Genomic DNA, 13,539 nt, shown 5'->3' on the forward strand with positions numbered 1-13,539 from the left:
GACGGGGGGGGGGGGTGTAGTGTAGTGGTGCTACTTTACTGAGCTACCTGTGTCCTCTGGTGGTCGATCCAAACAAAGGGGACCACCAGAGGACCAGGTAGCAGGTATATTAGACGCTGTTATCAAAACAGCGTCTAATATACCTGTTAGGGTTTAAAAAAAACACATCTCCAGCCTGCCAGCGAACGATCGCCGCTGGCAGGCTGGAGATCAACTCTCTTACCTTCCGTTCCTGTGAGCGCGCGCGCCTGTGTGCGCGCGTTCACAGGAAATCTCGGCCATCGCGAGATGACGCATATATGCGTGACTCTGCGCAGGGCTGCCACCTCCGGAACGCGATCCTGCGTTAGGCGGTCCGGAGGTGGTTAAATCAGACCCCCCTTTCCGTATAATAAAAAAAAAAAAAAATAACAATAAATATAAACATCATGGGTATCACCGTGACCGAAATTGTCCATACTATTAAATTCTAAAAAACATTTTCCAAAACAGCGAATGGCGTAACGGAAAAAAGTCAAAATGTTATTATTGCTTCTGTTACAACAAAAAAACGTAATAAAATGTGATCAAAAAGTCACACACACTCTAAAATCGTATCAATAAAAACTACAGATTATCCCACAAAAAATGAGCCTCTGTACAGTTCTGTAGACATAAGTATAAAAAAGGTTTGGAGGTCAGAATATGGTGATGTAAAAAAAAAAAAAAAAAGTTTAAATTTATGTTTACACTACAAAACCTATACATATGGGGTATCGTTGTAATCGTACTGACCCGGAGAATGAAGGGCATGGGTCAATTTTTCTGCAAATTAAACACCGTGGGAACAAAACCTGTAAAACGGTGGAGGAATTGCGTTTTTTTTCAATTCCACCCCATTTGGAATTTTGTACCGCTTCCAACTACATTGTATGCCATAATTATTGGTGGCATTAGAAAGTAAAACTTGTCCGCAAAAAAATAAGCCCTCATACAGCTATGTAAACGAAAATATAAAAAAGTTATGGCTCAAAGAAGATAGGGAAGAAAAATGAAAATGCAAAAAAAACACAAAAAAAAACCCTCTGGTAGTGAAAGGGTTAAATCTTTATTTTCTCTTATCTTGGATGACATTTTGGGGCTTTGGAACCAATTACTCAACATACAATGGTCATCCTGTAACTTGAGGGACCACTTGTATTATAATTTATGGTGGAGCTATGAGGTGGGAATATTTCACAAGTGTTATGGTGGAGCCTTTCACATGAGGTAACAAGTGTTATTATATGGTGGAGCCATGAGGTGGGAATATTTCACAAGTGTTATGGTGGAGCCTTTCACATGAGGTAACAAGTGTTATATGGTGGAGCCATGAGGTGGGAATATTTCACATGAGGTAACAAGTGTTATTATATGGTGGAGCTGTGAGGTGGGAATATTTCACATGAGGTAACAAGTGTTATTATATGGTGGAGCTATGAGGTGGGAATATTTCACAAGTGTTATGGTGGAGCCTTTCACATGAGGTAACAAGTGTTATTATATGGTGGAGCTGTGTGGTGGGAATATTTCACATGAGGTAACAAGTGTTATTATATGGTGGAGCTATGAGGTGGGAATATTTCACAAGTGTTATGGTGGAGCCTTTCACACGTGTAAGTGTTATTATATGGTGGAGCTGTGAGGTGGGAATATTTCACAAGTGTTATGGTGGAGCCTTTCACACGAGGAAGTGTTATTATATGGTGGAGCTGTGAGGTGGCAGAACTGCTGCTCTCCTCCGCTCACAAGCTGCTGCGCAGAACTGCGTCTGCACGGTCACCGCTGCACTGCCCAGGTAACCAGCGGCCGCCGTCTCTCTGCCACACACAGAAGAGGCAGACGCTGGGTTGCCAGAAGTGACGGGAGGAGGCGGGGTCACACCGGGGAAGTGACGGGAGGCTGCCGGGATGTGACTGCGGCCTGAGCGACGTGAGCGTCTGACGGGCAGGATATAGGGAAGAGAGAACAGCGGGAGGGAGAGGCGTTGGCGGCAGAGGCGGACGCTGCATGTAGAGCACGGCGCCCTGCTGCTGCCTGTGACAGCGAGGAGAACTGTGGCACTGGTAAGGACAACTCATCCCCTGATATACAGTAATGGGGAGAGCTCCGCTGGAGCTGACATAATGGAGAAAGCTGTACTGCACCTGACACACTGTAATGTGGAGAGCTCTCCTCGACCTGACATTATGGGGAGAGCCCTACTGCACCTGACACACTGTAATGTGGAGAGCTCTCCTCGACCTGACCTTATGGGGAGAGCCCTACTGGACCTGACACACTATAATGTGGAGAGCTCTCCTCGACCTGACATTATGGGGAGAGCCCTACTGGACCTGACACACTGTAATGTGGAGAGCACTACTGGACCTGACATAATGGGGAGAGCACTACTGGACCTGACATAATGGGGAGAGCCCTACTGGACCTGACATAATGGGGAGAGCCCTACTGGACCTGACATTATGGGGAGAGCCCTACTGGACCTGACACACTGTAATGTGGAGAGCACTACTGGACCTGACATAATGGGGAGAGCACTACTGGACCTGACATAATGGGGAGAGCCCTACTGGACCTGACATTATGGGGAGAGCCCTACTGGACCTGACACACTGTAATGTGGAGAGCACTAGTGGACCTGACATAATGGGGAGAGCTCTACTGGACCTGACATAATGGGGAGAGCGCTACTGGACCTGACACACTGTAATGTGGAGAGCCCTACTGGACCTGACATAATGGGTAGAGCCCTACTGGACCTGACATAATGGGGAGAGCCCTACTGGACCTGACATAATGGGGAGAGCCCTACTGGACCTGACATAATGGGGAGAGCCCTACTGGACCTGACATAATGGGGAGAGCCCTACTGGACCTGACATAATGGGGAGAGCCCTACTGGACCTGACATAATGGGGAGAGCCCTACTGGACCTGACATAATGGGGAGAGCCCTACTGGACCTGACATAATGGGGAGAGCCCTACTGGACCTGACATAATGGGGAGAGCACTACTGGACCTGACATTATGGGGAGAGCTCTCCTCGACCTGACATTATGGGGAGAGCCCTACTGGACCTGACATTATGGGGAGAGCTCTACTGGACCTGACATAATGGGGAGAGCTCTACTGGACCTGACATAATGGGGAGAGCCCTACTGGACCTGACACACTGTAATGTGGAGAGCACTACTGGACCTGACATAATGGGGAGAGCTCTACTGGACCTGACATAATGGGGAGAGCCCTACTGGACCTGACATAATGGGGAGAGCCCTACTGGACCTGACATAATGGGGAGAGCACTACTGGACCTGACATAATGGGGAGAGCTCTCCTCGACCTGACATTATGGGGAGAGCCCTACTGGACCTGACACACTGTAATGTGGAGAGCACTACTGGACCTGACATAATGGGGAGAGCTCTACTGGACCTGACATAATGGGGAGAGCCCTACTGGACCTGACATAATGGGGAGAGCCCTACTGGACCTGACATAATGGGGAGAGCACTACTGGACCTGACATAATGGGGAGAGCTCTCCTCGACCTGACATTATGGGGAGAGCCCTACTGGACCTGACACACTGTAATGTGGAGAGCACTACTGGACCTGACATAATGTGGAGAGCACTACTGGACCTGACATAATGTGGAGAGCACTACTGGACCTGACATAATGGGGAGAGCACTACTGGACCTGACATAATGGGGAGAGCCCTACTGGACCTGACATTATGGGGAGAGCCCTACTGGACCTGACACACTGTAATGTGGAGAGCACTAGTGGACCTGACATAATGGGGAGAGCTCTACTGGACCTGACATAATGGGGAGAGCGCTACTGGACCTGACACACTGTAATGTGGAGAGCCCTACTGGACCTGACATAATGGGGAGAGCCCTACTGGACCTGACATAATGGGGAGAGCCCTACTGGACCTGACATAATGGGGAGAGCCCTACTGGACCTGACATAATGGGGAGAGCCCTACTGGACCTGACATAATGGGGAGAGCCCTACTGGACCTGACATAATGGGGAGAGCCCTAATGGACCTGACATAATGGGGAGAGCACTACTGGACCTGACATAATGGGGAGAGCTCTCCTCGACCTGACATTATGGGGAGAGCCCTACTGGACCTGACACACTGTAATGTGGAGAGCACTACTGGACCTGACATAATGGGGAGAGCTCTACTGGACCTGACATAATGGGGAGAGCCCTACTGGACCTGACATAATGGGGAGAGCCCTACTGGACCTGACATAATGGGGAGAGCCCTAATGGACCTGACATAATGGGGAGAGCACTACTGGACCTGACATAATGGGGAGAGCTCTCCTCGACCTGACATTATGGGGAGAGCCCTACTGGACCTGACACACTGTAATGTGGAGAGCACTACTGGACCTGACATAATGGGGAGAGCTCTACTGGACCTGACATAATGGGGAGAGCCCTACTGGACCTGACATAATGGGGAGAGCCCTACTGGACCTGACATAATGGGGAGAGCACTACTGGACCTGACATAATGGGGAGAGCTCTCCTCGACCTGACATTATGGGGAGAGCCCTACTGGACCTGACACACTGTAATGTGGAGAGCACTACTGGACCTGACATAATGGGGAGAGCTCTACTGGACCTGACATAATGGGGAGAGCCCTACTGGACCTGACACACTGTAATGTGGAGAGCTCTCCTCGACCTGACATTATGGGGAGAGCCCTACTGGACCCGACACACTGTAATGTGGAGTGCACTACTGGACCTGACATAATGGGGAGAGCCCTACTGGACCTGACACACTGTAATGTGGAGAGCACTACTGGACCTGACATAATGAGGAGAGCCCTACTGGACCTGACACACTGTAATGTGGAGAGCACTACTGGACCTGACATAATGGGGAGAGCCCTACTGGACCTGACACACTGTAATGTGGAGAGCCCTACTGGACCTGACATAATGGGGAGAGCCCTACTGGACCTGACATAATGGGGAGAACCCTACTGGACCTGACATAATGAGGAGAGCCCTACTGGACCTGACACACTGTAATGTGGAGAGCACTACTGGACCTGACATAATGGGGAGAGCCCTACTGGACCTGACACACTGTAATGTGGAGAGCCCTACTGGACCTGACATAATGGGGAGAGCCCTACTGGACCTGACATAATGGGGAGAACCCTACTGGACCTGACATAATGGGGAGAGCCCTACTGGACCTGACATAATGGGGAGAGCCCTACTGGAACTGACACACTGTAATGTGGAGAGCACTACTGGACCTGACATAATTTGGGAGAGCCCTACTGGACCTGACATAATGGGGAGAGCCCTACTGGACCTGACACACTGTAATGTGGAGAGCACAACTGGACCTGACATAATGGGGAGAGCCCTACTGGACCTGACACACTGTAATGGGGAGAGCCCTACTGGAGCTGACACACTGTAATGTGGAGAGCGCTACTGGACCTGACATAATGGGGAGAGCCCTACTGGACCTGACATAATGGGGAGAGCGCTACTGGACCTGACACACTGTAATTTGGAGAGCCCTAATGGACCTGACATAATGGGGAGAGCCCTACTGGACCTGACATAATGGGTAGAGCCCTACTGGACCTGACACACTGTAATGTGGAGAGCCCTACTGGACCTAACATAATGGGGAGAGCGCTACTGGACCTGACATAATGGGGAGAGCGCTACTGGACCTGACATAATGGGGAGAGCCCTACTGGACCTGACATAATGGGGAGAGCCCTACTGGACCTGACATAATGGGGAGAGCCCTACTGGACCTGACATTATGGGGAGAGCCCTACTGGACCTGACATTATGGGGAGAGCCCTACTGGACCTGACATTATGGGGAGAGCCCTACTGGACCTGACATTATGGGGAGAGCCCTACTGGACCTGACATAATGGGGAGAACGCTACTGGACCTGACATAATGGGGAGAACGCTACTGGACCTGACACACTGTAATGTGGAGAGCCCTACTGGACCTGACATAATGGGGAGAGCGCTACTGGACCTGACATTATGGGGAGAGCCCTACTGGACCTGACATAACGGGGAGAGCCCTACTGGACCTGACATAACGGGGAGAGCCCTACTGGACCTGACATAACGGGAGAGCCCTACTGGACCTGACATAACAGGGAGAGCCCTACTGGACCTGACATAACGGGGAGAGCCCTACTGGACCTGACATAACGGGGAGAGCCCTACTGGACCTGACATAACGGGGAGAGCCCTACTGGACCTGACATAACGGGGAGACCCCAACTGGACCCGACATAACGGGGAGACCCCAACTGGACCCGACATAACGGGGAGAGCCCTACTGGACCCGACATAACGGGGAGAGCCCTACTGGACCTGACATAACGGGGAGAGCCCAACTGGACCTGACATAACGGGGAGAGCCCTACTAGACCCGACATAACGGGGAGAGCCCTGCTGGACCTGACATAACTGGGAGACCCCAACTGGACCCGACATAACGGGGAGAGCCCTACTAGACCCGACATAACGGGGAGAGCCCTGCTGGACCTGACATAACGGGGAGAGCCCTGCTGGAGCTGACACACTGTAATGGGGAGAGCCCTGCTGGAGCTGACACACTGTAATGGGGAGAGCCCTACTGGAGCTGACATAATGGGGAGAGCTCTGCTGGACCGGACATGATGGGGAGAGCTCTGCTGGAGTTTTTAGAATTGGGCAGGTTGGGAGTTGACCTCTGTGTGTTCTGATTCCTTCCCGTTTCCTGTGCCCAGTCTGTTTCTGCAGAATACAGGTTGTAGTAAACTGCGACTGCATAACATACTCTGCTAACACACGGGCAGAACAGCAGCACGATATTTCGGGGGTCATTTGTTACAAAATATACGCCACTTTTTGGCACATGGGGTTTTATGGCAAAACCATCAACTTCTTCCTGCTCACACTACTTTTCCGAGGTGGCGAAAAAAGGGTGTGTGGCGTGGATGGGGCAGAGGGCGGTCCAGATGGCCCGTCTCATTTACTTTTTTCTTTGGAAAATGGTCTTAAACTATGCAAGGGAGCTGACGTACCGTAGTTTACGCCGGGGGAACCAAGTGCCAAGGTTATGTAGCTCCCTGCACCTCTACATAACTTGGCACATCTGCCACCAGCACAAGGGTATTAAAACCGGCATCTAAATGGCTGGTCTTAATAAGTGCCCCCCTTCATTTTGTTCTTGGGTGCCCTCTCTATTTTTGGATTGCTTTTCTGCCTGACCCTGCTATGCTATGTAGTCTGCAGTTCCCCAATGTACATGTAGACACCCACGACAGGTAAGTGGTCCTTGTAATAACTGACTGCTGCTATTCCCGGGGGTAATAACTGACTGCTGCTATACAGCACCTTGCTGGTTTTTCTGTTTTCTTGCATTTACGGCCTGGCATTCTATTGGATTTTTGGGAGGTTTATCCCATTTCATTTACACAAGGGGTCAAGTATTCATCCCCTGAAAGGCAGTGCTTTGTGGAGCCACCGTTTTCTGCAATTGTATAGACAGATCTCTTGGGTTATGTCTCTATTAGCTTCCCACATCTAGACACTTATCATCCCCCACACCAGTTTTCTGGCCGAAAAAGTCACTTACACTGGCGTTTCTCTACTGGTGTAGATTTCAGTTTTGGCACAAAAAGGGAGAATTAGCAAAACTACTGTAAAGTAGAACTGGATCAGCTGCCCACAGCAACCAATCAGATTCCACCTTTCATTTTCCAAAGACAATGTGAAAAATGAAAGGTGGAAGCTGATTGGTTGCTATAGGCAACAAAGTCAATTTCCCTTTACACCAGTATCGATAAATTTCCCCCAGCGATGGCCGGAGAGGTGCATCATTTATGACTAAGCGTGTGGCTCATAAATAACGTGTTTCTCCGAAAATAAGACATACCCATAAAATAAGCCGTAGCAGGATTTCTAAGCATTTGCGCAATATAAGCCATACCCCGAAAATAAGACCTAGCGATAGGCGTAGCAGTGTACCGGCACGGAGCGGTAAAGAAGACGGGCTGCCCTTCTCATCTGTACCATCGTGACAGCTGCCAAGCTGCCATCTCAGAGGTGATCGGAGAGGTGCGGGCAGCCCCATCAACAAGATGAGCTCCCCATGTCAGGTCTCGGTCGTTCTTTGCATGCTGCAAGCTGAGACATAGAGAGAGACATAGAAAGTGAAAGTAAAAGTCTCCTCGGTGAAGTGAGGAGCAGGACACTCTGCTTTAGGTATTGTGTGTCCTCAGGGGGAAGTAAAGCTGTGGCTGCCGGTTTACACAGCACTGTGGGTCTCTCTCCCCCAGCACTGACCAGTAAAGCAGCTGCTCCCCAGCACTGACCAGCAACAGTCTGTGGGTCTCTCTCACCTTCCACAAACACCAGTAAAGCAGCTGCTCCCCAGCACTGACCAGCAACAGTCTGTGGGTCTCTCTCACCTTCCACAAACACCAGTAAAGCTGCTGCTCCCCAGCACTGACCAGCAACAGTCTGTGGGTCTCTCTCACCTTCCACAAACACCAGTAAAGCAGCTGCTCCCCAGCACTGACCAGCAACAGTCTGTGGGTCTCTCTCACCTTCCACAAACACCAGTAAAGCTGCTGCTCCCCAGCACTGACCAGCAACAGTCTGTGGGTCTCTCTCACCTTCCACAAACACCAGTAAAGCTGCTGCTCCCCAGCACTGACCAGCAACAGTCTGTGTGTCTCTCTCACCCCCGACAAACACCAGTAAAGCAGCTGCTCCCCAGCACTGACCAGCAACAGTCTGTGGGTCTCTCTCACCTTCCACAAACACCAGTAAAGCTGCTGCTCCCCAGCACTGACCAGCAACAGTCTGTGGGTCTCTCTCACCCCCGACAAACACGAGTAAAGCAGCTGCTCCCCAGCACTGACCAGCAAAGGTCTGTGGGTCTCTCTCACCTGCCACAAACACCAGTAAAGCTGCTGCTCCCCAGCACTGACCAGCAACAGTCTGTGGGTCTCTCTCACCTTCCACAAACACCAGTAAAGCTGCTGCTCCCCAGCACTGACCAGCAACAGTGTGTGTGTCTCTCTCACCACCCACAAACACCAGTAAAGCTGCTGCTCCCCAGCACTGACCAGCAACAGTCTGTGTGTCTCTCTCACCTTCCACAAACACCAGTAAAGCTGCTACTCCCCAGCACTGACCAGCAACAGTCTGTGTGTCTCTCTCACCCCCGACAAACACCAGTAAAGCAGCTGCTCCCCAGCACTGACCAGCAAAAGTCTGTGGGTCTCTCTCACCTTTCACAAACACCAGTAAAGCTGCTGCTCCCCAGCACTGACCAGCAACAGTCTGTGGGTCTCTCTCACCTTCCACAAACACCAGTAAAGCAGCTGCTCCCCAGCACTGACCAGCAACAGTCTGTGTGTCTCTCTCACCTTCCACAAACACCAGTAAAGCTGCTGCTCCCCAGCAGTGACCAGCAACAGTCTGTGTGTCTCTCTCACCCCCGACAAACACCAGTAAAGCAGCTGCTCCCCAGCACTGACCAGCAAAAGTCTGTGGGTCTCTCTCACCTTCCACAAACACCAGTAAAGCTGCTGCTCACCAGCAACAGTCTGTGGGTCTCTCTCACCTTCCACAAACACCAGTAAAGCTGCTGCTCCCCAGCACTCACCAGCAACAGTCTGTGGGTCTCTCTCACCCCCCACAAACACCAGTAAAGCTGCTGCTCCCCAGCACTGACCAGCAACAGTCTGTGGGTCTCTCTCACCCCCTACAAACACCAGTAAAGCTGCTGCTCCCCGGCACTGACCAGCAACAGTCTGTGGGTCTCTCTCACCTTCCACAAACACCAGTAAAGCTGCTGCTCCCCAGCACTGACCATCAACAGTGTGTGTGTCTCTCTCACCCCCCACAAACACCAGTAAAGCAGCTGCTCCCCAGCACTGACCAGCAAAAGTCTGTGGGTCTCTCTCACCTTCCACAAACACCAGTAAAGCTGCTGCTCCCCAGCACTGACCAGCAACAGTCTGTGGGTCTCTCACCTTCCACAAACACCAGTAAAGCTGCTGCTCCCCAGCACTGACCAGCAACAGTCTGTGTGTCTCTCTCACCCCCGACAAACACCAGTAAAGCAGCTGCTCCCCAGCACTGACCAGCAACAGTCTGTGGGTCTCTCTCACCTTCCACAAACACCAGTAAAGCTGCTGCTCCCCAGCACTGACCAGCAACAGTCTGTGGGTCTCTCTCACCTTCCACAAACACCAGTAAAGCAGCTGCTCCCCAGCACTGACCAGCAACAGTCTGTGTGTCTCTCTCACCTTCCACAAACACCAGTAAAGCTGCTGCTCCCCAGCACTGACCAGCAACAGTCTGTGTGTCTCTCTCACCCCCGACAAACACCAGTAAAGCAGCTGCTCCCCAGCACTGACCAGCAAAAGTCTGTGGGTCTCTCTCACCTTCCCCAAACACCAGTAAAGCTGCTGCTCACCAGCAACAGTCTGTGGGTCTCTCTCACCTTCCACAAACACCAGTAAAGCTGCTGCTCCCCAGCACTCACCAGCAACAGTCTGTGGGTCTCTCTCACCCCCCACAAACACCAGTAAAGCTGCTGCTCCCCAGCACTGACCAGCAACAGTCTGTGGGTCTCTCTCACCCCCTACAAACACCAGTAAAGCTGCTGCTCCCCAGCACTGACCAGCAACAGTCTGTGGGTCTCTCTCACCCCACACAAAAAGCTTCAGCTTTTGTAGATTGTTCTACTATACGTAATCAAAATAAGACATCCCCTGAAAATAAGCCATAGGCCTCATGCACACGACCGTTGTTTTGGTCCGCATCGGAGCCTCTGTTTTTGCGGCTTGGATGCGGACCCATTCACTTCAACAGGGCCGCAAAAGATGCGGTCAGCACTCCTTGTGCTGTCCGCATCCGTTGCTCCGTTCCGTAGCCCTGCAAAAAAAATCTAACATGTCCTATGCTTGTCCGTTTTGCGGACAAGAATAGGCATTTCTACAATGGGCCACCCGTTCCGTTCCGCAAATTGCGGAAGGCATACGGGCGGCTTCCTTTTTTTTTGCGGATCTGCGGTTTGCGGACCGCAGAAAATGTAACGGTCGTGTGCATGTAGCCATAGTCTGTCTGTCTTGAGGAAAAATAAATATAAGACTGTTTGTTTTATTTTCGGGGAAACATGGGTAGGCACATCTTACGGCAGTGCAGGGGAGATCGTAGACTGGAGTAAGATGCCGTTCTATCATAAATCTCCCCCTGGGATTTTTGCCCACAATTCCAGGGAAAGCCTACTACAATTCCTTCAAGATGGGTTAAGTTGGGTTGGTGGATTGAGGCCTGGGCTTTGACGAGGTCAGTGTTTTCCCTTCCATGATTCCAGTGTAGCCCTAGCAGTATGTTAGGTGTCATTGGGAAAGATTTATCAAAACTGGTGTAAGGCTGCGTTCACACGGGCGAGATTTCCGCGTGGGTGCAATGCGGTAGGTGAACGCATTGCACCCGCACTGAATCCGGACCCATTCATTTCAATGGGGCTGTTCAGATGAGCGATGATTTTCACGCATCACTTGTGTGTTGTGTGAAAATCGCAGCATGCTCTATATTCAGCGTTTTTCACGCAACGCAGGCCCCATAGAAGTGAATGGGGTTGCGTGAAAATCGCAAGCAAGTGCGGAGGCGGTGCGATTTTCACGCATGGTTGCTAGGTGACAGTCTATTCACTGTATTATTTTCCCTTATAACATGGTAATAAGGCAAAATATTAGCATTTTGAATACAGAATGCTTAGTAAAATAGCGCTGGAGGGGTTAAAAAAAATAAACAAATTAATTCACCTTCTCCTCTTGATCGCTTAGTTCCCGGTCTCTTCTTTACTGATGAGCTGTCGGCTAAAGGACCTTTGGTGACGTCAGATCACATGCTCCAATCACATGGTCCATCACCACGGTGATGGACCATGTGATTGGAGCATGTGATATGACGTCACCAAAGGTCCTTTAGCCGACAGCTCATCAGTAAAGAAGAGACCGGGAACTACGCGGAGGAGGTGAGTTATTTTTTTTTATTTTTTTTTAACCCTCAATTGATCACCTACTATGCATTCTGTATTCAGAATGCTATTATTTTCCATTATAACCATGTTATAAGGGAAAATGATACAATCTACAGAACACCGATCCCAAGCCCGAACTTCTGTGAAGAAGTCCGGGTTCGGGTCTGAGTACCACAGTTGGTTTTTTATCACGCGCGTGCAAAAAACATTGCACCCGCGCGATAAAAACTGAACATCGGAACGCAATCGCAGTCAAAACTGACTGCAATTGCATTCCTACTCGCGCGGGTTTGCCGCAACACACCGGGACGCATCCGGACCTAATCCGGACACGCTCGTGTGAACCCAGCCTAAAGTAGAACTAGCTTTGTTGCCCATAGCAACCAATCAGATTCCACCTTTCGTTTTTCAGAGCTCCTTTGGAAAATGAAAGGCGGGATCTGATTGGTTACTATGAGCCTCTAGGACAGTTCTACTTTACACCAGTTTTGATAAATCTCCCCCACTGCCTTCTGGAAGGTAAACTTCCCATCACAGGCTCAAACCTCTGTCAGAATGAAGCAGGTGCCCTGTATTTACTGCCGTCCCTCTTTCCTTCAATCCTGTCCAGTTTTCTAGTCCTAACGGAGGAAAAGCCTCTGCACAGTATGAGGCCTTATTCACACGAACGTAAGGGGCCCGTGCTGTGGACCGCAAATTGTGGTCCGCAGTGCACGGGCACCGACCGTGGGGCAGCCACATGCGGATCGCAGACCTATTCACTGGAATGGGGTCTGCGATCCGCCCGTTCCGCAAAAAGATAGAACAAGTTCTATCTTTTTGTGGAACGGTAGCACAGAACAGAACACCACAGAAGCACTCCGTAGTGCTTCCGTGGTGTTCTGTTCCGTGCTTCCGTTCCGCACCGCGCACCTGGATTTGCGGACCCATTCAAGTGAATTGGTTCGCATCTGTGATGCGGAATGCATGCGGCTGTTGACCCGTGTATTGCGAAACTGCCGTATGCGGTCTGCAACACGTCTATGGGTGCACTACGGCCGTGTGAACAAGCCCTGAGGCTGAATTCGCACTTCAGTGATTTGGTCAGTGTTTTCCCTCAGTTATTGTGGGTCAAAAACACAGAACAGATGCCGATCCTTCCCTTATCCTTAACCTCTCAAATGTATGTATACTAATGCCAGAAGCCTGACTAATAAAACTGGTGAACTGGAATTAGTGATGTGTGAGGAGGACTATGACATAGTGGGAATAATTGAGACATGGCTGGATGATAGCTATGACTGGGCAGTTAATGTACAAGGTTACAGTCTGTTTAGAAAGGATCGTCAAAACCGGAGAGGGGGAGGGGTCTGCCTTTATATAAAGTCCTGTCTAAAGCCCACAGTCCGAGAAAATATAAGTGAGGGACATGAACATGTGGAGTCACTGTGG

General features: G+C 50.6%; 1 protein-coding gene across 5 annotated transcripts in view; it reads left to right on the forward strand.

Moving 5' to 3' along the window:
• The first annotated feature begins 1,736 nt into the window (after positions 1 to 1,736).
• The window catches only part of STARD3NL (STARD3 N-terminal like), a 104,297-nt gene continuing 92,494 nt past the window's right edge, over positions 1,737 to 13,539 (forward strand). For 3 of the 5 annotated variants that reach the window (XM_040434165.1, XM_040434166.1, XM_040434164.1), the window contains exon 1: positions 1,890 to 2,084. The gene's annotated coding sequence lies outside the window, so the exon portion shown is untranslated. Of the gene's footprint in view, positions 1,817 to 1,887; positions 2,085 to 13,539 lie in introns of those variants that run through there. The other 2 variants (XM_040434167.1, XM_040434169.1) reach the window with 2 other exon arrangements.

This window comes from Bufo bufo, chromosome 5 (assembly GCF_905171765.1).
Source record: "Bufo bufo chromosome 5, aBufBuf1.1, whole genome shotgun sequence".
In the NCBI taxonomy this organism is placed as follows: Eukaryota; Metazoa; Chordata; class Amphibia; order Anura; family Bufonidae; genus Bufo; species Bufo bufo.